The sequence below is a fragment of the Mirounga angustirostris genome, unplaced genomic scaffold (assembly GCF_029215605.1).
Source record: "Mirounga angustirostris isolate CCGP_5_RB_7025 unplaced genomic scaffold, mMirAng1.0.hap1 SCAF_2, whole genome shotgun sequence".
NCBI classification, from domain to species: Eukaryota; Metazoa; Chordata; class Mammalia; order Carnivora; family Phocidae; genus Mirounga; species Mirounga angustirostris.
Window position 1 is genome coordinate 27,896,389 of NW_026991710.1, and position 22,898 is coordinate 27,919,286.

The following is a 22,898-nucleotide window of genomic DNA, read 5'->3' on the forward strand; positions in this document are numbered from 1 at the left end:
CAATTACAACCACTCCTCACCTCTTCAACAGAGGCCCCTAACAATAAACAACTTACTCAATACGTAGTTGAAAACTAATTCTCAGATGAGCTTACTATAACAGAGAACTGGGATGTAATATGGCTTTTACTCTTTGAACTCCCATTAGTTTCCACATTGTAGAGAAATAGACCCCTTAATATTGCCCATAAGTGTAACTTCAGCAGTGTGATATCTAGCAAAGTAATGTTCTGTAATAAATATATTTCATCATTGTACTAAGAAACTACTTCAATAGCACAGTAAATGAAACACCACTATGATGTCAACTTAAATGAATTACTAAACAACAAACACTTTGAGACACCAGAACATTTATTTTGTGATTTTGTTTTTTAATTATCTTAAGCCTTATCACATAATCTACAAATTTGTGCTGATGATGTATCTCCTCTACTTGAAGCCTTCGAACGAGTTGGCAAAAGTACCCTTACCAATCATACATATATGGTAATTCTACAGTTGTGTTTTTGAATAGCTGTTTAGAAGACAATACTGAATTATAACTTAGTCTAACTTAGTGAAGAACTCACAAGTTTGCTACTATATCTTGTCACACTGAATTTTAAAAGCATCTGACCTTATCATCTATAAGATAATCTATAAAATATGAGAAGTGTTGAATGTTCTTTATTTAATATTATACATAAACCACCCACTAAAATTCCTTTCATTAAACAAAAGGCAACATTTTAGAGGCAGGGAATTTTAATTACATTGGCATGGTTAAGACCAGAAAGATAAAGTGGACATTGCCAGCCCTTGCCTTTAACAGACTAACGAACACAACTTGAAACATAGCTGAGTCTTGCTGTTCTATGAGACAGTGAAGGGATTTCCTCAATATTGAAATATATTAATATAACCAGTCATCTAAATCTAAGATCAGTCTCCTGCAGGTTTAGACATGACATTTACCATCTCTGTGAAAAGCTGAACATTACTAATCAATTCCAATCATATTTTTAGAAGAGGAAAACAGTGACAATGACTTGCTGAACCAGAATCACTATCAAAGTTCAAAGAGCTGATCATATTCATTTAACAACAAGCCAATCTTATTTAAATCAGGACTGTCCAAAAGAAATATTCTATCAGCCATCCTTGATCTGAATTCTGTTGTATGAGGCCAATTTAAATATGGTACACAAGTCATTAGACATTTTTGTTTTGTAATAAATAAAACAGTGGCCAACTATTACTCTTCTTAGTGGCTTTTTTGAGATAAGCTATCAAGTCTGTGCTTTCCGCTGTCTTCTTAATGCCAGTGAAGACCAGTTTTATTCCAGGGGTGTATTTCTTGGGATTCTCCGAATACCCCATCAGTGTCTCCTCTCCCCAGGTGATGCCTTTGTTCTTGTTGGCATCCAGGTAAGAAACTCCAGGGGTCTGACCTGTCTTTCACCCAAATAAACCATAGAGATTTGGCCCTATCTTGTGCTTGCCTCCCTTTTCCACGGTATGGCACTGGGCACACTTCTGGACAAAAATCTTCTTGCCCTTGTCAACATCGCCCATTTTTAAATCATTCTTTTGTTGCACGTGAGACAAAGAAGCTTGCTTGCAACCCGGATGTTCCACTCTCTCGAGAAACACCAGAACATTTTAAATTTCAATTTGAGTATTTATATATTGTATTTAGAAAAATGTGCCCTTAAATTGTAAGTGGTTTTAAAGTTGAGGAGTTGAAAAGTAGGTTCCCAATATACACAATTCCAAGAAAGAGAGAATTTAGGAATTTCCACGTGTAAATAGACTCCAAACCTAGGCAAAAAGATGAGATTGAAGATGTGCATTGACTTCCTCATTCTGTCTCTTGCCTTCCCTGCCCTACACCCCACACACTGGCCTACATACTTCTCATTCATGAAAAGTCTTCTACTCAGGACCTAATGAAGGTTTAAATGTATAATAACAATCTTATTTTTTCCATGTCATCCAAATATTATTTTGATACAATAGAAAGACAAACAGGTATTAAATATTAAAAAAAAGATGTACCATGGAAGGATTAACAAGGGCTTTTTTGTATTTGGACAGAGAACTCATGGTTTCACCTCTGTATTTCTCCACAGAGCTCATTGTCTACTTGTCCTATTTATTAGGTGCTAGCTGCACTGTACAAACCACTTGAAACCCATAGTTGTGCTTTCTTCTTTATTACTAAAAGATGTGTGTGTAAGCATGTGTATGAGAGAGACAGACAGAGTTTGGAGAGGGTAGGAGAAGAAGAAGAGAAAAAAATGTTGAATGACTTTAACAAAATCTACCCCAACATAGTTAAATTGAAATGTCAGAAAAGTATAACATACTATAAACTATATTGTGAAGTTGTGAAAGAATAAAAAAGTCTATTTTGGAATAATTATTCTCTCTTCCTCCCAACATCTCTCTCTCTTTCTCCCTCTCCCCCTCTTCCTTTCTCTCTCTCTCTCTCTCTCTCTCTCCTACACATACACACACACACACACACATCACTCACAAACTTCCATTCACAAAATGGTAGACTAGAATGCCCAGAATAGATCTGATCATGGTGATACCTTGCTGGTGGTGTTACTGTTTCTTTGAAGTTCCTAGCAGTATTTCCCCTATCCATTGTTTCCCAAAGAGCTTGATTACAACCTCTGGGAAGTTATTTCTTTTTCTTTCTTTTCCTTGAAGATATCTGGAGAAGGCATAAAGGTCATGGGGCATATAGCCTCCACGGGGATAGGAATTTTCCAGCCTCTTTTCTGTCCACAGAATATTGGCAGGCCAAAATTTTAAGTTAAATGATCCCAGTCTCTTTTAATCCAGGGTGGTAGCTCTTTTGGCAGTATAGTTCTGAAACTGTAATGGACTTTTGCAAATATTAACTTCATTACAGTAAACTGAATGTCTCATAGTTGCATCCATGATTCTTTCCTTTTTGCAAGTCTATCGCTAAATTAAATTATAAGTTCGTTAAATCATTGGGCTTTCACATAAGAGGTACATCCTTAGTTTCTTTTCTCTGAGCCCTTTTGTCCAAATGAAAAGAATTACTGGGTGTTGCTTATTTAATTGATTTCAACAAGATTACGAAGGCTACACTCTTAATTTTTTTAATCAAAAGTTAAGTTCTAATTGGCCTTTGTCACTCAAAACATGTCTCAATTTATCTCTCATGAGTTGGATATGAGATAGATGTAACATCTTTTAAAATCCTACAAGTCCCAGAATTTCTGGATTTTCTCTCTTATTTTTTAATATTTCTTGTTAAATGGCCAGTCCCTTTATACCTTATCTTTCTCTCAGAGTACTATTTTCAAATGTAAGTAATAAAGATTGAGGAAGAGAGTAGTTTGTTATTAACATGTCCGTGCATCCATTTGCTTAATCAATTGCCTTTTAAATGCTTGCAGGTAATCATTTTACCAAATAGTTTGTCTCTGCATTTCATTCAGCCTCTAATAATAAAGTCCTTGCAGCCTAAAGCCAGACACCAAGGCAAAAACCAAACTGTTTAAAAACAGTTTTCTATTTCTGGGTACTAATTTATTAGTAAGCTTTTACTAATCTAAGCTGTGGCATTAACAGATCTGAAAGTTTCAGAATGTTAGTGGGAAAAAAAAAATTTTTACTTCTTTTCTCGTTACTTGTTAGTTACTAATGGTCTCCTTCCCTGTTCCTCCTCCTCTTTAATCCAGAGTCGGGAGTGAAAGAGGCAGCACCTCTAGTAGAACCATGAATTGGCTCTTCAGTCTTTTTACTCAATATTTTCAAGTGTTACTTTCATTCAGGTTCCATTACCTCAAGTGTTGTGGACTGAACTGTGCTCTCTCCCCCCAAAATATTGAATCCTTAATTCCCAGCATGATTGTATTTATAGATAGAGCCTTTAAGGAGGTAATTAAGGTTAATTGTCACAAATGTGGGGGCTCTAATCCACTCTGACTGGTGTCCTTACAGGAAGAGAGAGAGACCAAAGATGCACGCACACATAGAAGAAAGGCCATACATGGACATAGCGAAAAGGCAGCTGTCTGCAAGCCAGAAAGAGAAGTCTCATCAGAAACCAAACATGCTGACACCTTGATTTTGGATTTCTAGCCTCCTGAACTGTGAGAAAATAAATTTCTGATGTTTTAAGCCTCCCAGTCTGGGGTATTTTGTTATGGCAGCCCGAGCCGATTAATGCACCAAGTAAGTTACATGCTCAAGCCTGACAGCAGTAGGATGAGGAAGAATATTCTTCTCCAGGAAGTCAGTGGAGATTACGTGATGTTAGGCAGAAATATATGAACCACGTTAGTGGAGAACAGCAATCATTGTGAACAATAATGCTATCTAGTTTTTTGCTGGTTAATGGTGAAGAGAAGAGGCTGGTTCTAAACGTGGCTCTAGTTTTCATTCATTTGCTGTTTTAATTCTGACTGGTCTTTCTTATCTGAACTAGTTTAACGGAAGTTCTAAGCCCCTAGTATCTTTGAGCTTTTTAATGTAGTAAAAATGAAATAAAACAAACAAAAAGAGGGTTTAAAAATAAAAACTAGAAAATTATACTTTTAATGATTCAAAAGCAAAATTAAGAACACATTTCAAATCTGTAGTTATTAATATGGAATATTAACTGTGAAAATGTGAATTATAGATACACCTTTGATTGGATTAATGCATGGCGTCTCCAATATTAAAGAGTCTTAGATGCTGTGTTCATATTTTAATACTTAATGTGCTGTTACCTGTTCGTAAACATAGGTATGTAAATATCAGTCAGTTATGGTCCTTATCCTTCATGAAAGGTTGATCTTAAAGAAGAGAAAAACATCTTAAATTAAGACGATTGAATAATAAAAGCAGAAACAAGAGACAGGTAAGATAGATCTTCAGAGGTGGTAAAGATGGTTGTTTCAAGAAGAAAGGAATAATGAAAACTGAAGTAAATCATAATTATGCAGCCATCAAAAGGAATGAGATATTGCCATTTGCAATGACGTGGATGAAACTGGAGGGTATTATGCTGAGCAAAATAAGTCAATCAGAGAAAGACATGTATCATATGACCTCACTGATATGAGGAACTCTTAATCTCAGGAAACAAACTGAGTGTTGCTGGAGTGGTGGGGGGTGGGAGGGATGGGGTGGCTGGGTGATGGATATTGGGAGAATATGTGCTATGGTGAGCGCTGTGAATTGGGAAGACTGTTGAATCACAGACCTGTACCCCTGAAACAAATAATACATTATATGTTAAAAAAAAATCATAAGGCTTTCTTTCACTGATTTAAGCAGAAGTAATGGGGTGCTATTACCTACTCCTCCATCTTAAAAAACCTTACACTGGTTTAATTCAGTTTTACAAATACTTGGGGGTAGGAGTGAGTGGTACGTCTCTCCCCCCCCCAGACACTTTAACTAGGGCATCAGAGTACCACCTGCTTTCTTTTTGTCCTGACCTTCCGGGCACCCTGTGGCATTGAGATGGTAGTTGTTTTAAGGCAGGGGGCATAAGGGGGCCACAAATAGTCTATATTTAGAAGGCCTAAATGGACATATATTGTCATATATAAACGTGAGAATGTATATCTGATTATACACTTTTGCTATTTCAAAAGTTGCCTCTAGCATTGAGGGTTGTGGTTTGAAATCTTGGCATGTGAACAGAAAAGTCTTCATGAAACTATTTCAAAAGCATTGCTGAGGTTTAGTAGAAGCTCCAGATTCCCTCCGGATTCTCCAGAGGAATTGTACCTCTGTGTTTATCTGATTTCCATCTTAAACTTCCTCAATTGTTTTCTTTTGAAAAAAGATATCCGTCGCTGAAATGTGTTTGAAAACCATGCATGAAACTCTTTAGCTTAACATTCCTGATTTTTGTGATCAGTTTCCTCTTCTTTCCTCCTTGTATCCATCTGAAACAACCTTGAGACATTCCCTTGATTTCATTTGAAATGTTTCCTTTGTCTAGATACTTTCTCCCACCTATATATAACCTCCTCATTTATATCACACCACTTATCACACTGTCCCACGTTCATTTACTTGACAGTTTGGAGAAAAAAATCCCAGGTGACCACTGAGCAGGGATGTAGGGACAAATTTGATAGTTGGGAACATGCTTCATGGATAGCAAAGAAGGTTTTAGGGTCTAGATAATAAGTAAGAAGCAAATATGTCTTCCATGGCCAATTCTCCACTAAAAGCATTTAAACCTGGATTAAATTGTGAGATATAATTGATGGTTCTAAAACCTCAGGAGCTCAGCTTTGTCTTGGCTATTACATATATTCTGCCTGACCTTGGCCCACATGGCTAGTAGTTTCAGCCTTGATCTGTGCGGTATTTTATGATTTCAAAGCAGAGGGGCTCAGAGACTGAAAAGTGAGGCTCAGAGAAGTCAGCACAATGTGGTATTAAAAAAAAGAGGAACCTTAAAACATCAATTGATCTTTCTTCCTATCTCTAAATTGAATAGTCACTAAATTATCTCCTGTTTCTCTGCATCTAACTAGAAATAAAATTCTATGGACTGTATGGTTCTCTGACTAGAAATTTCATTAGAAATCTACAGGCAGAAATCTCTTCTTCATGTCTCTCATTTTAAGCCAAAGTTATTTCTAGCCTCAGTGAAGATAGCAAACAGCTGTTCATCTTTAAGCTCTCCATACATTTCACAACAACTCGATTAAACAGTTCTTCCTGTCTCTACCTTGAGCCGATATCCGATTATATTTTATTATTATTTTAGGATTGGCATTTATCTTATGCAATTAGTCTCGTTTTCATATTAATCCTGTATGTCTCCCCACAAGGAGTTTTGTAGGTCATAACGTAAGCCAGTGCATCATGAAGATGAATTGCTACGAGTAGGGGGAAAAATAGCAAAAAGTAGGATTGACGAATTGCGAAAGAAAATGGTTAGGTCAGGTTAGCTAATGAACCAAGAAAGTGAGAAAATATATTTACAGATTCCCCCCCCCCCCCTTATGCATCTGTAAAGTATCTTCATTAAACAAGCTGGGCTCAGTAATGTGTAATAGGGAAAAAAATGCTGAGAAATATTTTACTTTCCCTAATTATCAATTTCACCCTGGCAACCATCTACTAAAACTACAAATAAAAAAGAACATGATTTGTTTCTCCTACAGTTGGCTGAATATAGTTACATTAAAAATAAGTACTATTGACATTAACTTCAGAAGATAAAGATCCAAGCAGTGATTTAACCAGAAAGTGATTAAATTCTGTGGATATATACAATGGGTTCTGTATCTGAAAGATTTTTATATTGACTCTTGTTATGGACCTTGTTCTAAAAGCTCCCTAAATAAATCGCTAACCGTAATCCTAGGCAATGGGTAATGGAGATGCTCCTTTTACAGCTCAAGGGTAAAATATTTGTTTAAGAAATAGGTGTGCTAGACTTCCCTGAGACTCTTTTTCCATAATTAATGAGTTGATTAATTATATGTGTACTATGAACGATGGTGTCTGGATAATGATTACTGACCCATATGCAACTCCCAAACCACAGCGAACTTCAAAAATTCAATTACAAGGTCCAGATGCTGTATATTGCATATGTAAACTGTTTCGGGAAGGAAGATTGCATATTAATAACATCGTCTATGTGGGTTGTCTCTGCAGCCTAGTGACTATTTTGCAAAAAAGTTCTTGGAAAAAGCAAAAGGTATACAAAAACTGAACTGTTTCAGGTTTATTTCAGTCTTCAGGTACATTATGGCTTCACTCATATTATCATTAGTATTTTATTTTGATTATTGAAATTATCAATTATAAAAATTGATACTTTTGTTGGAGATTCTGATTTGATTAATATCTTTCAAAGGTAAAAAAACATGCATTCTTGACATCCTAGAAATTATTGTGTCATTTTTATGTGCCTAAACTGACTTCCTTCTGATTCTGTAGAGTCCAGAATGGTAACTGGTATTTCTTAGAAAAATGCAAAAGCCAACCCTTTATTAAAAAAAAAAATTACAAAACCAAAAACATTCATATCCATTAACTGACACGTACACAAATTACTTTTTCAAACACTGAAATTTAGTAAGTTTTATTATTCATAGTTTTTCATTCAATTTAACCATTTACCTATTACATTTACCGAGTATCTGCTAAGATCCAGGGTCTGCACTAAGTATCTCACATACAAAGTAAAGCTGCATGCCCTACTTGCACTCAAGGAGACAGTTCTACAAATTATATAGCTAATGAAGAGTCACAGTGGAGTTTACAAAATGTATAGAATCCAGGGCCCTATCCACAGAGATTCTGATTAAATTATATTGAGACAATCCTGGCAATGGGTATGATCACTGTCTGATGATTTTCATGTGATAGTGTCTTAAACATATTTTGAGATAAACCTGCCCAAAGAATGGAGAAATACTTGAACCTTGAGGTAGACCCAGCCATTCTTCTTCATGTGGTTACAGAGAGAGAAACACACACATGAGGGGAAACTATCAAAAACAAGTTCACCTCTCCTTTTTTATCCTTTTTTCTCTTCTACTTCAGCTCACATCTAATCTTCTTCCTTTCTATGGTTCCCTGTTGTTAGCCAAGGGAGTAAGATATTTAGGGTTGCATCCTAGACCAAGTGAATTAGGGCCTCTAGGAAAACCAAAGATCTAAGATCTGCTTTTTATTCTTTTCTTTTCCTATTTTTTTCTTGCTTTTATTAATCTGTGATTGGAGAAGCACTGGTCTTATAAAAGAACCTGGCTTGGAATTTTCATAGTGACATGACCTTAGGCAAATCAGGTAAACTTTTCGAGTTTGGGTTTGTTTTTCATCTGTATAAATGGGATTTTCATTAAAGATTTCCTAAGGTTTTTCCAGCTCTAATATTTTGTTGTTGATTTTAATTTTATTCAGCTTTATTCAGGTTCATTCTGATGCAGATTCCTTCTACAGGAATCCCTTTAAACAAAACCTTGAGTTCTTTTTTTTGTTTTTTTTTGTTTTTTTTTGGATCTTTGATATCTTATTTTTTACATTTATTGTCCTTCTCTAAAAATGTATTTTCTCTTCTTTACCATCACTTCTTCCTCAAGTCTTGAAATCAGCTCAGATTGAAAGATATATTAAAGCCCATTGTTTCTTCTCTCTCTCTCTTGCTTGCATTTGATTTTTTCCCTATAGAAGTCCAGAAAAAAATGAAAAATCACAAAATATTTTGTAGTCATTATTTTATATTCTGTTTCTAGAGTTTGTGATTATTCTTCATTCAGGGGAGAAGATATTTCCAAAGATGTCTACCTTTGCAAAAAAGAGGATAGAAATTTATTGAGAAAATGAAAATGTGGTGATCAGAGAAAACTGGGGGTTATTCAGCAGGTAAGTAAAAATTCTTTAAACACTTGGGGACAGAGTCAAAGGAATTGCAGAAACTCTTTTTACGCACAGGGTGGCAAGAACTCTTGATGGGATAAATAAATACAGGCAATAGACAAGAGGATGAGATACCTTATTTGAGGTAAAATAAAATTCCAATTTAGATTAATATAAAAATTAAAATAATGCTGATTAACTTGGTATATTTCTAGGAAAAAATATAAATCAATACCAAGAGTAAGCCACAATAAAAGAAATACACACAATTTGCCCCATTCGATGAGGTGATTGTCCTAAAAACATCTGACCTCCAGAATACCCTTGTCTGCAAGAATACTGACCTCCAAATGTCCTAAGGCTGATGTAATGCCATGAAACAAATGGACTTTGCTTGTATAAGTAGGATTTTTTTTTAGCAATCCAAACAAAATAAGATTCCCAAAAGCAATCTGATTGATCAATAACTAAATCTATTAATAATGAGGAATTAGCACAACCTCGGCAGCAAGCACTTTCCAGGAATAAGTTGCTGTTCATCCATGGTGTGTAAATGACTCTTCCAAATCTGGTTTAACAGATGTCACAATTTTTTTTTTTTCCTTCCTTCTCCATCTGTCACTGACTCAAACTCTCCTTACTCCATTTCTCAGGAACAGCTTTCATCTGTTCTTATTTTCCTTAAATATGTGGTAGTCTTTGTTCATCGATTCAATTTTCCTAAAATATGGTTTTTCTAATGAATTTTACCCAAATTGACATTAAGAGCCTTGGTGAAATTAATGAGGATCTTACATACAAACACTTCATAATGTTATGAAATGTAATCATATTTACAACAATTTATAAATTTCTTCAGTCATTGTAAAGCATGTGTGTGTTTTGCTTTTGTCATCCAAACAAAGGGCACACCAGGATGATAACCAAAAAAAGAGGAAATTATTTCTGATACAGGATCCAAACACAATTAAGTCTTTTAACTCATGCATATAACAATCACTTTGTCTCAATCAGCTGCTGATTTTCTGTGTTACACAATGAATTACCTTCTTTCAATTATTTTCCAAGAAGCATTCTATTTTTGGCATACAATATTGATTTTCTTAAACAAAAATTCATGAAGGTACATCCTAAGCATGCTTAAGATTTTAAATCTACTTATGATTTTTGAGCAGGAGCAATTAATTTTGGCTAACTTTGAGGGAACACTGGAATTGACTATAACATCGTTTTTAAATAACTGGTAGAAACTAAGTTGTCATACAAACAAAAATACGCATATGCATATGTATGTATGCATGCATTTTTCTTTTTTATAATGAGAGCAATGGGACTTTACAGCAAGATAAACTTATATTGTAGAAAATAATGAAAATAAGTTTGTATAATATGTGAATTGTAGCATATGAATGTACAGCCTGTTATAAGTGCATAATTAAATGTGTTTAACATGATGGATAATTATTTGTGTAATAAATATGCCTCCCAAAATCCTTCACAGAAAATTATTTTCTCCTAAATATTCTACCACAGTTAACGTATATTTTGCTCACTGAAACAGTATTGCTATTTGTTGTGTTGCTTGTTTACTTGAGTACATTTTAAACTGTGACACCACAAACAGCAGTAGTGTATCAATGAACAAAAAAACTGAGACAATAGGGGCAACATCTATCTTTTTTATCATTTTATCTCCAATACCTCCTTCCCCTCATGAACATAGTAGTGGCTTCCTACCTGTTGAAATGAATGAATGAGAGGCGTGTGTGGTCTTTGTGGGTCTTGGCACAGACATGCTCAATCCTAACACCAGCAACCTGGCTCATATTTGCTATGTTTTTCCTTGCAATGGGATAAGTGTTTCAGGAATTTCATATCGTGAAAAGTCCAGTTTATCTACCCTACTACCTCAGACACGTGAACACCATCGACTGTATGTGTCACTGCAGAGAAAGTTTGACAAAAGGTTGATAGATTTTCCCTTAGGAAGTAATTTGTGCACTAGTCAGAACAGTTACGGATGGAGGATAACCTCTGGGAAACTTCCATTTCCTTTTGTGAAGTCATTCTATTTTTTATGTCATGACTCTGGAGGGTCCTACTGCCTCTCAAACTACTCACTAGCCCTTTCTAATTTTGTTACCTCTAAGTCTTTGTAATTTGTCAACATTTTAGGGCATTACATCATTTCCTTATACTTTATACTTGATCCACTTTATTTTATATTATTTGTTACAAACCTTCATGACTACCTGATAGGACCCATCATATTGGATCCTCTGCAGTGGCATGATTTTGACTTAGACAGATCTTAACTTTAAACTGTCTAATGAGAATATTTTGACAAAAATCTAAGACTTATCTGTAATACTCACATGTTTATCATTTTGGTCTTATATACTGCAAAACTATGTTTAATTCATCAGTATGAGAGTCAGTTAATTAGCTTTAACTAGTTGAATATAAAGTGAAGACTTCTTACCATCTTTAAATATGCTCTTCTTTTCCAGGTGAATTAGGATAAAGCATTTTCTGTTGAAAATCAAAATTATAAACCTGCTATCCATAAAATTACTATTGTATTTGTGGGGTATTTATGCTTGAAAGTACTTGAGATATATTGGGAGATAAATATAAAACCTCCTTTAAGAAACATTTTGGGTCTGAAATTATTCCCAAGAGAAAAATGAAACAGGGGCGCCTGGGTGGCTCAGTCGTTAAGCGTCTGCCTTCGGCTCAGGTCATGATCCCAGGGTCCTGGGATCGAGCCCCGCATCGGGCTCCCTGCTCGGCTGGTGGCCTGCTTCTCCCTCTCCCACTCCCCCTGCTTGTGTTCCCTCTCTCGCTGTGTCTCTGTCTGTCAAATAAATAAATAAAATCTTTAAAAAAAAAAAATTAAAAGAAAAAAAAAGAAAAATGAAACAGTTAATGTTGTAGCATTTCTAATAAAATTATGTTTTATGAGTAAAAGATTTGGAGAAATGTACTAGTCACCTGATTTCCATATTTCCACCAAAATAAAGGATGCTACACTTATTGAAATCATAGTTGGTTTTTACTGAGTGTGTTGCAGTGTTGAGAACTGATTGTATATTTATAAAGCTTTCTGTCTGTGGTTTCTATCCAGTTAGTCTTGAGATCTTTAAAGGCAGGGGCTACATCTGTATCCCCCATATCAGTAGCATATCCCAATAACTGTTCATTGAATGCTTCTTGTCTTAAATGAGAGGCATTGTACAAAAACATTGAGAAAATGAAAGGGTTGTTAGTTTTAGAAATAGAAAGGTAGAACTGAAGGAATTATGATTACGGAGGAATGTTACACAGTATCATTTGTAATATCAATTTAACATGTACTTAATGTTTAGTAGGAATGATACATTCTCTTACAGTCATTTTGAAGGTAAAGCCATTTTTATTTAATCAGATTCCATAGTATACCACATTTCAGATGAAACATCTTATCTATAAATGTTTCTTTATCATTTGTCATCTTTTATCCCTTATCTTTTATTTTGTCTTTTATGTGGCAACTTGAATGAAGTCACCAGATTTTTAAAAATATTTTATTTATTTATTATTCTAGAGAGAGAGAGCAAGAGAGAGAGCACGAGTGGGGGGGGAAGGTGAATGGGGGAAGGGAGCAGCAGAGTCCCTGCTGAGCAGGGATCCCTACTTGGGTCTTAATCCCAGGACCCAGGGATCATGACCTGAACTGAAGGCAGATGCTTAACTGACTAAGCCACCCAGATGCCCCTGAAGTCACCAGATTTTAGTCATTTTTATGACTAGCTCCTAATCAGTTTACCTGTCCAAGCAGTCACTTCACAAATATTGCTTGAACTAAGTTAACTAGATAAGTTACAAAATATAATTAAAATTTTATTTTTTAAAGATGTATTTATTTATTTATTTATTTTTTTTTTAAGATTTTATTTATTTATTTTAGAGAGAGAATGAGATAGAGAGAGCATGAGAGGGGGGAGGGTCAGAGGGAGAAGCAGACTCCCTGCTGAGCAGGGAGCCCGATGCAGGACTCGATCCAGGGACTCCAGGATCATGACCTGAGCCGAAGGCAGTCACTTAACCAACTGAGCCACCCAGGCGCCCCAAGATGTATTTATTTATTTTAGAGAAAGAGAGAGAGAGAGAGAACATGAGTGGGAGGGGCAGAGGAAGAGGGAGAGAGAATCTCAAGCAGACTTCCCAATGAGCATAGAGCCCAACATGGGGCTCTACGTCACGACCCTGAAATCCAAGAGCTGGATGCTTAACCAACTGCACCACCCAGGTGCCCCTAATTAAAATTTTAAAATAATTCATGGACAATCACTTTTCTTGATCTGTTATTTGATATAGAACTAAGAGAAGTTTTCCATTATTTCAGCAGGGCATTAGTCTATAACTTGAATCGAACAGAAAATTATTAAAGAAGAAAGTATTACATTCTCAGAAAAATAACTATGGAATTGGATGCATTATTAAATGTTTTAATCTTCTAGCCCATATTTTATTTTCTTTCTGTTTTCTTACCTTCATACAGATGGTAGACAGTGAATAGAAGACAAAGTTAAGAAACTTTTTCCTATACTTTTAGTAATAATGGCTATGAATCTACTCCATATGTGCATTCAGGTTTGTCTCATTTCTGAAAGCCTGCCTTCAGGTTTTCAGGGCACTCCAGATATTTTTGTTTTCTGCCTATCACTTAGCTCCGGTGTCTTCTTTATTGCTTGCGTTTGTCCTTAAGTTCTAGTCAATTATTATTCATGTGGCTGTACTTGATCATTTAACTTCCTCTCTCTGTGTCTCAATTTCCTCAAAATCAAAAGTTAAATATCAAATACTAAAGTGCTAGTCCCAGTCCACGTGTTGCATGTATTCAGTATTTTATGCACTCAATATTACTTTGTATTTTCATCTTCTTTCAGAGTAGTAGACCTGATCTAACATTTATATGTAAAGTAAGAAATAGAATAGAAGCTTCAATTGATTCTAGTTACCATAATTAACAGAATTGTCAAAGTATTTTCCCAGAAAGTTAAAAATATGACTCTCCTGTGAACATGCTATAAGCACATTTAAAGATTGCTTTCAACTCATTGATTAATGAGAGAATCAGGAAAAGGTGAAACTGGTTCAAAAAACATTTTGTGGAACTGCATGTAAAGATGTTTTAGGGGAAAAATGTTAAAGTAAGATCAGAGGGATAAAATACAAAACCCGTTAATGTCCTACAGAATAATAAATAATCTTTGGGATTTTCTTTTCTACAGAGAGAAATCTGTAAGTTCACACGTAGCTTCACATTGCAAAATTTACATAGATAAACATTTCTTGCAGGTGTGTATATAAAGCAATGTCCCCAGTGAAAGTTCCTTCTATAATGTCTTAGCATTTTCTTAAGTTTTTTAAAAATTTGTTTTAACACAATCAATAAATTCTTAAATTGGGCCTAATAAAAATACAATGTCTGCCTTTTCCACAAGTGTCTATTTGGAATAGATCTTAACTACTTCATCTAAAAGAAAATAATTATCATGGTTGTCTCTCAGGGTTGTGAATGACAGACCTGGATCTCAAAATTAAAATGGCAAAGCAGAAACTGACACCAGAATGAAAGAACACATCATTAAGACAGGAAGTTTATAGAAGTGTAGGGGAGAAAGACTTTTTCTTTCTTTTTTTTTTTTGTTTAAGATTTTATTTATTTATTTATTTGAGAGTGAATGCACGTAGGGGGAAGGGCAGAGGGCAAGGGAGAGAGAGAATCTCAAGTAGACTCCCCCCTGAACGCAGAGCCTGATGCAGGGGTCCATCTCATGACCCTGAGATCATGACCTGAGCTAAAATCAAGCATCTGACACCTAGCCGACTGAGCCACCCAGGTGCCCCAAACTTTTTCTTTCTTACCTTCTAGGTTCTTTGACTGGTCTAATAGTTAAATGGACATAAGACAGATTAACAGGGAAAAAAAATAAATTTGTATGTATGAGGGGCCCAAAAACATGAGCTCAAAGAAATGACCAACATAGGCATAACATTCATTTTAAAGAATGAATAATTTCGTGAAGACTTCACAAGACAAAGATGTTTTGGCTTGGGGTAGTAAATTAGTGAGGAAGTCACAAGCTTTGTTTATGTAGCCTTCCTATCCCTGCTTTCAGGGGGACAAAGGAGTGTCAGAGTGTCCTTGTACCTCTTTCTTAAATACTTTTAATTCAAAATAACCAATATGCCAAAGTGGCATATTTTGGGGTGGCATTTTTGCTTCCTTTCATCTCTGTGGAGGAATGTGGGAGAAGCAGTTGGTCAGTACAATATACAAATCTTGGTAAATACATAATAATACATCAGATCTATATAAGGCATTTTGACCAAAAAAAAAAAAAAAAAACTCTTTACTAGAGACTTGGGGATAAGAGGAATGTGCATATGAACACAATCTCTTACCTGAATCGCTTTAATCTCACTATTCCAATAGAATCTATTGACTGGCTTCCCAGAGCATTGTTTATCAAGGTCAAAGCTAGGCTACTGCCAAGTAAGGCATTCCACACCTGGAAGGCAGTGTGTAAGTCAAGCCCTACTAAATGGCTGTACTAATAAATATATTTAAATGCATCTACATATTTAGAAACATAGTATCCTGTGTATTTATTAATTGTTTCGAGGCCTTAGAGCTTGTGCCACTAAATTTTAGAACACACGATTTCTTCTGTATTACTGAATCTAGAAAGAAAAGAATATAAAAATAATGAAAAAGTGAAATAAAACATTTTATAGTATAAAGTAAAAGGAGGTATTGTATTAAATTTGGTGTAGTTTGGGACAGGTATGTCATACCTAGTTTAGTTGGATGCCCTGTTGCGCTTGATTGCCTGTATGTTACCATAATTAGAGGTGACGGTGTGGAACATTTTAAGTCTTAAAAAACTTAAATCAGGGGCGCCTGGGTGGCTCAGTTGGTTAAGCGACTGCCTTCGGCTCTGGTCATGATCTTGGAATCCCGGGATCGAGTCCCTCATCGGGCTCCCTGCTCAGCGGGGAGTCTGCTTCTCCCTCTGACCCTCCCCCCTCTCATGCTCTCTCTCTCTCTCTATCTCATTCTCTCTCTCAAATAAAAAAAAAAAAAAAAAAAAAAAAAACTTAAAGTAAATTCTTTACATATCAAGCAGGGAATTCCAAGTCAAGTGGTTCCTGTTACCAAATACAAGTGAAGAAAATCCTAAGTACCTTGGAAAAGGGAAAGCTCCCAACCAAACACTGTGCTATTGTGGTACTTTAATTATGTCAAGAATTTATAGTCATAACAGTACTGATTATTTCAATGCTTAAAATATACAAGCAAGTTCAAGAAATCATTTTAAACCTAACAGGCTTATGCGAAGTCCTGCTACATAATCAGACTTGGAAGTGGTAAACTGTAGATTTCAGGGTGATGTTGATACTCAGTCTTTCCCCCAAGGCTTTCTTTGCAATTTTGCTTGCTTGAGAATTTTCATCATATATAGGTAAGTAAGCATTTAGAGGATTTTCACTTGGGATAATTCATTTTTATAGTCAGACTCAGTATGTGTGCAAGGATTGACTATCTAGTCTGACATTATCAGAAGTGAAAAAATGTTTTTATTAGCCAGGGGCTAAGCTCCATAAAATCTTTGTTTCAAATACATTGTGAGTCACTACGCATTTCCTAACTACGCTTAACATAAACTATTGTATTTTTTGGTGACATGTTCAGTGTAAAAAAAAAGTATCTTCTATCCTATAGATCCAAATAAAAGATTGCTATATATCAGAGCAGAAAATTAGTGATTAGTTCATCTGTTAGAATATTTGCCAGTGACCAGGTTATTTCTATGTCGAGACTGATTTTACATGTTAAAAAATAAAATATTACAACCCTTTCCACTGGAGGACAGTTTTAAAAATAAATGTATCCTAGGGCGCCTGGGTGGCTCAGATGGTTAAGCGTCTGCCTTCGGCTCAGGTCATGATCTCAGGGTCCTGGGATTGAGTCCCGCATCGGGTTCCCTGCTCAGTGCAGAGCCTGCTTCTCCCTCTCCCTCTGCCGCTCCCTCTGCTTTTGCTCTTCTGTCTATCTCTCTGTCAAATAAATAAATAAAATCTTTAAAAAAAATAATAAAAAATAATAAAAATAAAATAAATGTATCCTACTGATGCCATTAGTTGAAATATTAACTAGCAGGTGTTAAAAATGAGATCTGGAAGAACTATACAATGTTAGAACTAAAAGATATTTTTATTTTATTTTATTATTACTTTTAAAGATTTTTATTTATTTGAGAGAGAGAGAGCGAGCACAAGCAGGTGGAAGGAGAAGCAGTAAGGAGCCGGATGCCTGGCTCTATTCCAGCCGGGAACCTGGGCTCATGATCTGAGCCAAAGGCAGATGCTTAATTGACTGAGCCACCCAGGCATCCCAGAAGAGATTTTTAAAAGCACTGAGTCCACTCTGTCATTTTATTTATTTATTTTATAGTGGAGTGAATACACATTTAAGCAGGAACAAGTAAAGAAAATTTCTTAAATTAGAAATTTAAAAGATGGATATGGGAATCTCTACTAGGTAGATAGATCTGAATAAATTCATAAGACTCATATCATGAATTTTAATAACTAGGCTTATGACTTTTAAAAAGTAATTATTAAAAAGAATACAGTAATTTTTGCTCCCCCTATGCTCTCTTGTGTTGACTTTGCTTTTTTTCCTTTTTTTTTTTTAATTATGTTCATTTAGCCATGATGTAAGTACATCGTTAGTTTTTGATGTAGAGGTTTTTTTCATACTTCTAGTTTTAGATGCCTTTCATTTTCATCTGATGTTCTTTCATCTTCATCTGATGTTCTTTTCATAATATCTTGTGTTCTGAAACGTTATTAGTTATATTTCATCTGTGGTAATATATATCTCAAGACATTTAGTTACCTCAGATTATATGATTATAATTAGTAGACTGGAACAATAGTGTCAGCATCTTGATTCCTAGTCTCCAAGCTGTTCCCTCAGACAATATTGAGCATTTTATTAAGAATTGGAGAGAGTTGCAGGGTAAAGAAAAGACTTGAAGATCAGGCCCAGGTCTCCATGTAACAGTGTCACAGTTTGAGAGTATTAGAAAGAAACTTTTGGGCGCCTGGGTGGCTCAGTTGGTTAAGCGACTGCCTTCAGCTCAGGTCATGATCCTGGAGTCCCGGGATCGAGTCACACATTGGGTTCCCAGGCTCAGCAGGGGGTCTGCTTCTCCCTCTGACCCTCTTCCTGCTCGTGCTCTCTGTCTCTCATTCTCTCTCTCTCAAATAAGTAAATAAAAAATCTTTAAAAAAAAAAAAAGAAAGAAACTTTTGTGTATAGAAGCTAATTGGCCCCATGGTGGTGTATGGCCCTCATGTTTAACAGTAGTTGCCCTACATAGCAAGATTCTTGGGTGATTATCTTGTTTTGAGATTAATTGACTTCATTAATTTATTAATTTGTTTATCTTTATTGAACTTTTTTTTTTTTACTATTCTGAACTATGTTACATATGAAATATTGGGAATTCATTTTAAAAAATCAAAGTAGACTAACAGCTGATGGGAATTCCATATGATATTTAAGAGTAACAGAGAAGTTCCTTATTAGAGAAGGATCTAAAATATCAGAAATAAATTTAATGAAGTTCACGGTCTTTTCAGAGTATGTGGACTTGGGAAGAAAAGCTTAATTGAGCCAAATGGACCTAAAATAAAATGGTGATTTTCAAGTTTCTTCTTCCTCAAAGATTTTTCTAGTCATCTTTTGTGTGCATCCCTAGCTTCAGTCCATTACTTGCAGTGTGTTACTCTAGTCATCTCTTCCTTGTTACACTATCCAAACATACTTATTGATATGTTTTTATTTAATTAACTTACTATTTATTGTCCAAGGTCATAGCCTTCTGAAGAAGGCTTCCTACATTAGAGCCACGATGCACTTCTTTTTATCCTAGATGAGTGTACTTTCCATCTATTCCCACATCTAAGATAATAGGTGGCCTTGCCCTGAAGCTAAAATGTCTTCTTACATCATAAGCCAAAGAGCCAAGGGAAAAAAATAGATGAACTTTTAATACTGAGACTATGGGGTTCACTAAGCATCTAAGATTCTTATATAAAATGTAAATTCTGGAGTCAATTCAAGATTGGAATCCAGATTCTAACACATACTTGCTATGTGATGTTAATTATAAAGATATTCCTGGAGACTTAATCATACCTAAAAATGTGGGGATATAATAATATGATGGCAAGTACTGTTGTTTTATCTGCTGAGATAATGTATAAAAAGTATCTAGCACAGTGTTTAAGATACAGTAAAAGTTCAATAAATACTAGGTATTCTCATCACTAATTAGTATTTTACCCTGTAGGTATACTATAGTTTTGGAAAGTGTATGCAGTAAATGTTCAGCATCTTTTTCCTACTTTTCTTGTGGGGAATAACCCGTTTCTAAGTCTCAGCCAATGAGGTTTGGATGACTTTGATCAATCCTCAAATTTCAGAAGTTGTCTCATGACCCAGATCTGACCAATGCATGCCACCCATCTGGTTGTGACTGATTGGTCCAGATACAGACGTGTAGCCCAAACTAAGCATGAGTGTAATTCTGTCTGTGTCCTAGATGAGAGAAATAAATTGCTGACAAGATTAGTTTATTTTCTGTCCCTAAAACTAGCAATAATTCATTGTGTGTTCTAGAGTTGTTTTATATCAGCTTATAAGTTTCAACGATTAAATTTTTAGGAATATTTTGATGTGGTTGTTGAACACAATAACTATTAAATGTAAGAGTACGTGAATTTATAATTAAGTAAATTATATTTTATAAAGGTAATAATTTCTCAAAACAGCACTTCCTAATCATTATACTACCTTTTCTTGTTACCTATGCTGTTGAAACTATTTATGTCTATTTACATTTGTATTGTGATAACAGTCTATAATGGTGAGCAAAAGCGCGTTTCTCTCCAACTTCATGTTTAGGATCTCAGGTTGTAGCTTGTAATTCTGTCATGAAGAAGGTATTCACACCATAGAAATAAGCAAATACTGCAAATCAGAGTTTTGATTTATTATTATGTAACACCTAGAGTTAATAGAATAATAAGGAATATGTTACTAATGTGCCTGGGTGGCCATCTTCCTGCTCAGTGGAGAGTCTGCTTCTCCTCTCCGTCTGTGCTCTCTCTCTCTCAAATAAGTAAATAAAATCTTTAAAAATAAATAAATAAATTTCACTTTCATTTTATACTTCACATATATTAAAATAGCAACCATTCATATTGGGACTATAACAGTTGATTAATTGCAACCAACTAGCTATGGACTTAAGGGTTTAGCAAAAATTAACAAAATGCTCTCTGGAAATCAATTGGCTGTATGGAATTTATAATAACTGACACATACATTTTGTCATTTGTCAGTTGTGTGCTATGTATCTTTATATTAGTAAAAAATAATAAATTTATGTAGTATATATTGGCATTGTTTTATTGTTTCAGAGCTAGTTGTTAAATATTTACTAGCACACATAGGTTATATTCTAATCATTAAGTTATTTTAGTAGGATTTCTAACATATGTTCCTGAAAGAAACAGTTACTTGTACCTGGTAATAGCTGTTGCGAGTGATAAATTCTAGCATGTGGAATTAGATTAATTGATTGAAGTGGGATGTGAGACAGGAAATAGTCTTTTATTTCCAATGAAGAAGTTAACATTACCTATGAAATGAAATAGCTTATTGAACAGTCACCTGTTAAAGTTTAGATATCAGATCTTGTTCTTAATAGAGATGTTCTAATATGTCTATTATAAAATATCAGACTGTTTGTAAAAAGGAAAAATATATGCCTACCAAGAGAGCTTATATCAAACCAGGTGAAAATCTGATAACCATGTAGCTTATAGGGTTGGGAAAGCTTAATTCTACATTTTAAACTAAAGATTATATACAAGGAAAGTCAGAGAGGACACAGATACAACTAAAAACAAGATTGGGATCTGGGGAAATGTGGTCCTCTTCCTCCTTACTAGTTCATCCTGGTAACCTTATACCCATGCCTGACAAAATGACAATTACTCAAACTTTATGGAGCCTGCTTCTGGGAAACAACAGGAGGTAAGAACAGATTAGTTGTACCCTCCTTCTGGCCTAATATTTCACATTTCCCTAGGACAGAGAAAAATAAGGTCATGTATACAATGGGGCAAATAGAAATCAAGTGGTCAGAACTTCACATTTTTAAGGTGTTGAATTTTAAGAGAAACCACAAGTCTGATCAACAAAAGCCTATTATTGCCCAACTTCTAAGACAAATTATAGGACTAGAATCAGAAACCTGTTATTGTTGGTTACTACAATATGGCACATCTCAGGAAGAAAACCTTACTTTTACCATTCCAAAATATGATCAATGAAAACCAAAGACAAGGTGGTGAATCTCCTCAGAGAGCAGACTCAGGGTCTGTCATACTAGCTGACCAAGAAACAAATTTCTCCAACAGGCAAGGAGTTCAAGGAGGATACAGTCAGCACTAGGAAAACGTGATCATTCTGTGTGTCTTTCCCTTCTTCCCTTTGACAAATGGGAAACTTCATTTCAGATAGTTTATTTTATTTTTAATTATTTAAAAAAATATTTTATTTATTTATTTGAAAGACAGAGAGAGAGAGAGAGAGAGAGCATGTGCATGAGCCAGGGAAGGGGCAGAGGGCCAGGGAGAAGAAGACTCTCCGCTGAGCAGGGAGCCCAATGACGTGGGGCTCAATCCTAGGACTCCGGGATCATGACCACAGCCAAAGTCAGACACTTAACTGACTGAGCCACCAGCCACCCCATAGATTTTATTTATTGTATCAAAGTAAGACTCTCTATTTTATTATAGGATTAAGTAATCAGTTGATGGAGGATAACCACACACATATATATACACATGTTCATAAATACAACTATGTAGCATGCATATGCATATCATATATATCATAGACTATTACATACATACAATTTACAAAGCCATCTTTCTTAAGAAAGTAGATTCTGTTCTACAGAAGATATATTCAATTTGCTTAAAAAATGGTAAATACAGATATGCAAAATGGGAACAGTGAATTTCTCTGTGCAGGATAGAGAAGATATCTTGAAGTTCTGGGATAGAAGCAGGAAGACATCTCAGATTATATTAGATAAGAGCACAGAGAATATGAAGGAAGAAAAAAGACTGGGAGGAGAAAGGTAGTATGAGTTTGGAATACCAACCACAGGAGTTAAAATTTCCAGTAACGGGGTAGATAAAGGAGTTTATATGAAGAAGAATCTTTAATATTCATATCACAGTTATTTCTATAGCTATGATATCTTGCCAATGTTTTCATCTCTCTGATCTTCAGTAAGTTTTATGAACACAAATGTCTTTATGTGTGCATGTATGCATGTTGGTGTATGTGTGTAAATTATTATATGTAAATCAAGTAAGAGACCATACTCAGTTAA

At 35.1% G+C, this 22,898-nt stretch overlaps 1 pseudogene; it reads right to left on the reverse strand.

Moving 5' to 3' along the window:
* Window positions 1-1,194: 1,194 nt before the first annotated feature.
* LOC123848980 (cytochrome c-like) lies at window positions 1,195-1,557 on the reverse strand (annotated as a pseudogene).
* Window positions 1,558-22,898: the final 21,341 nt, after the last annotated feature.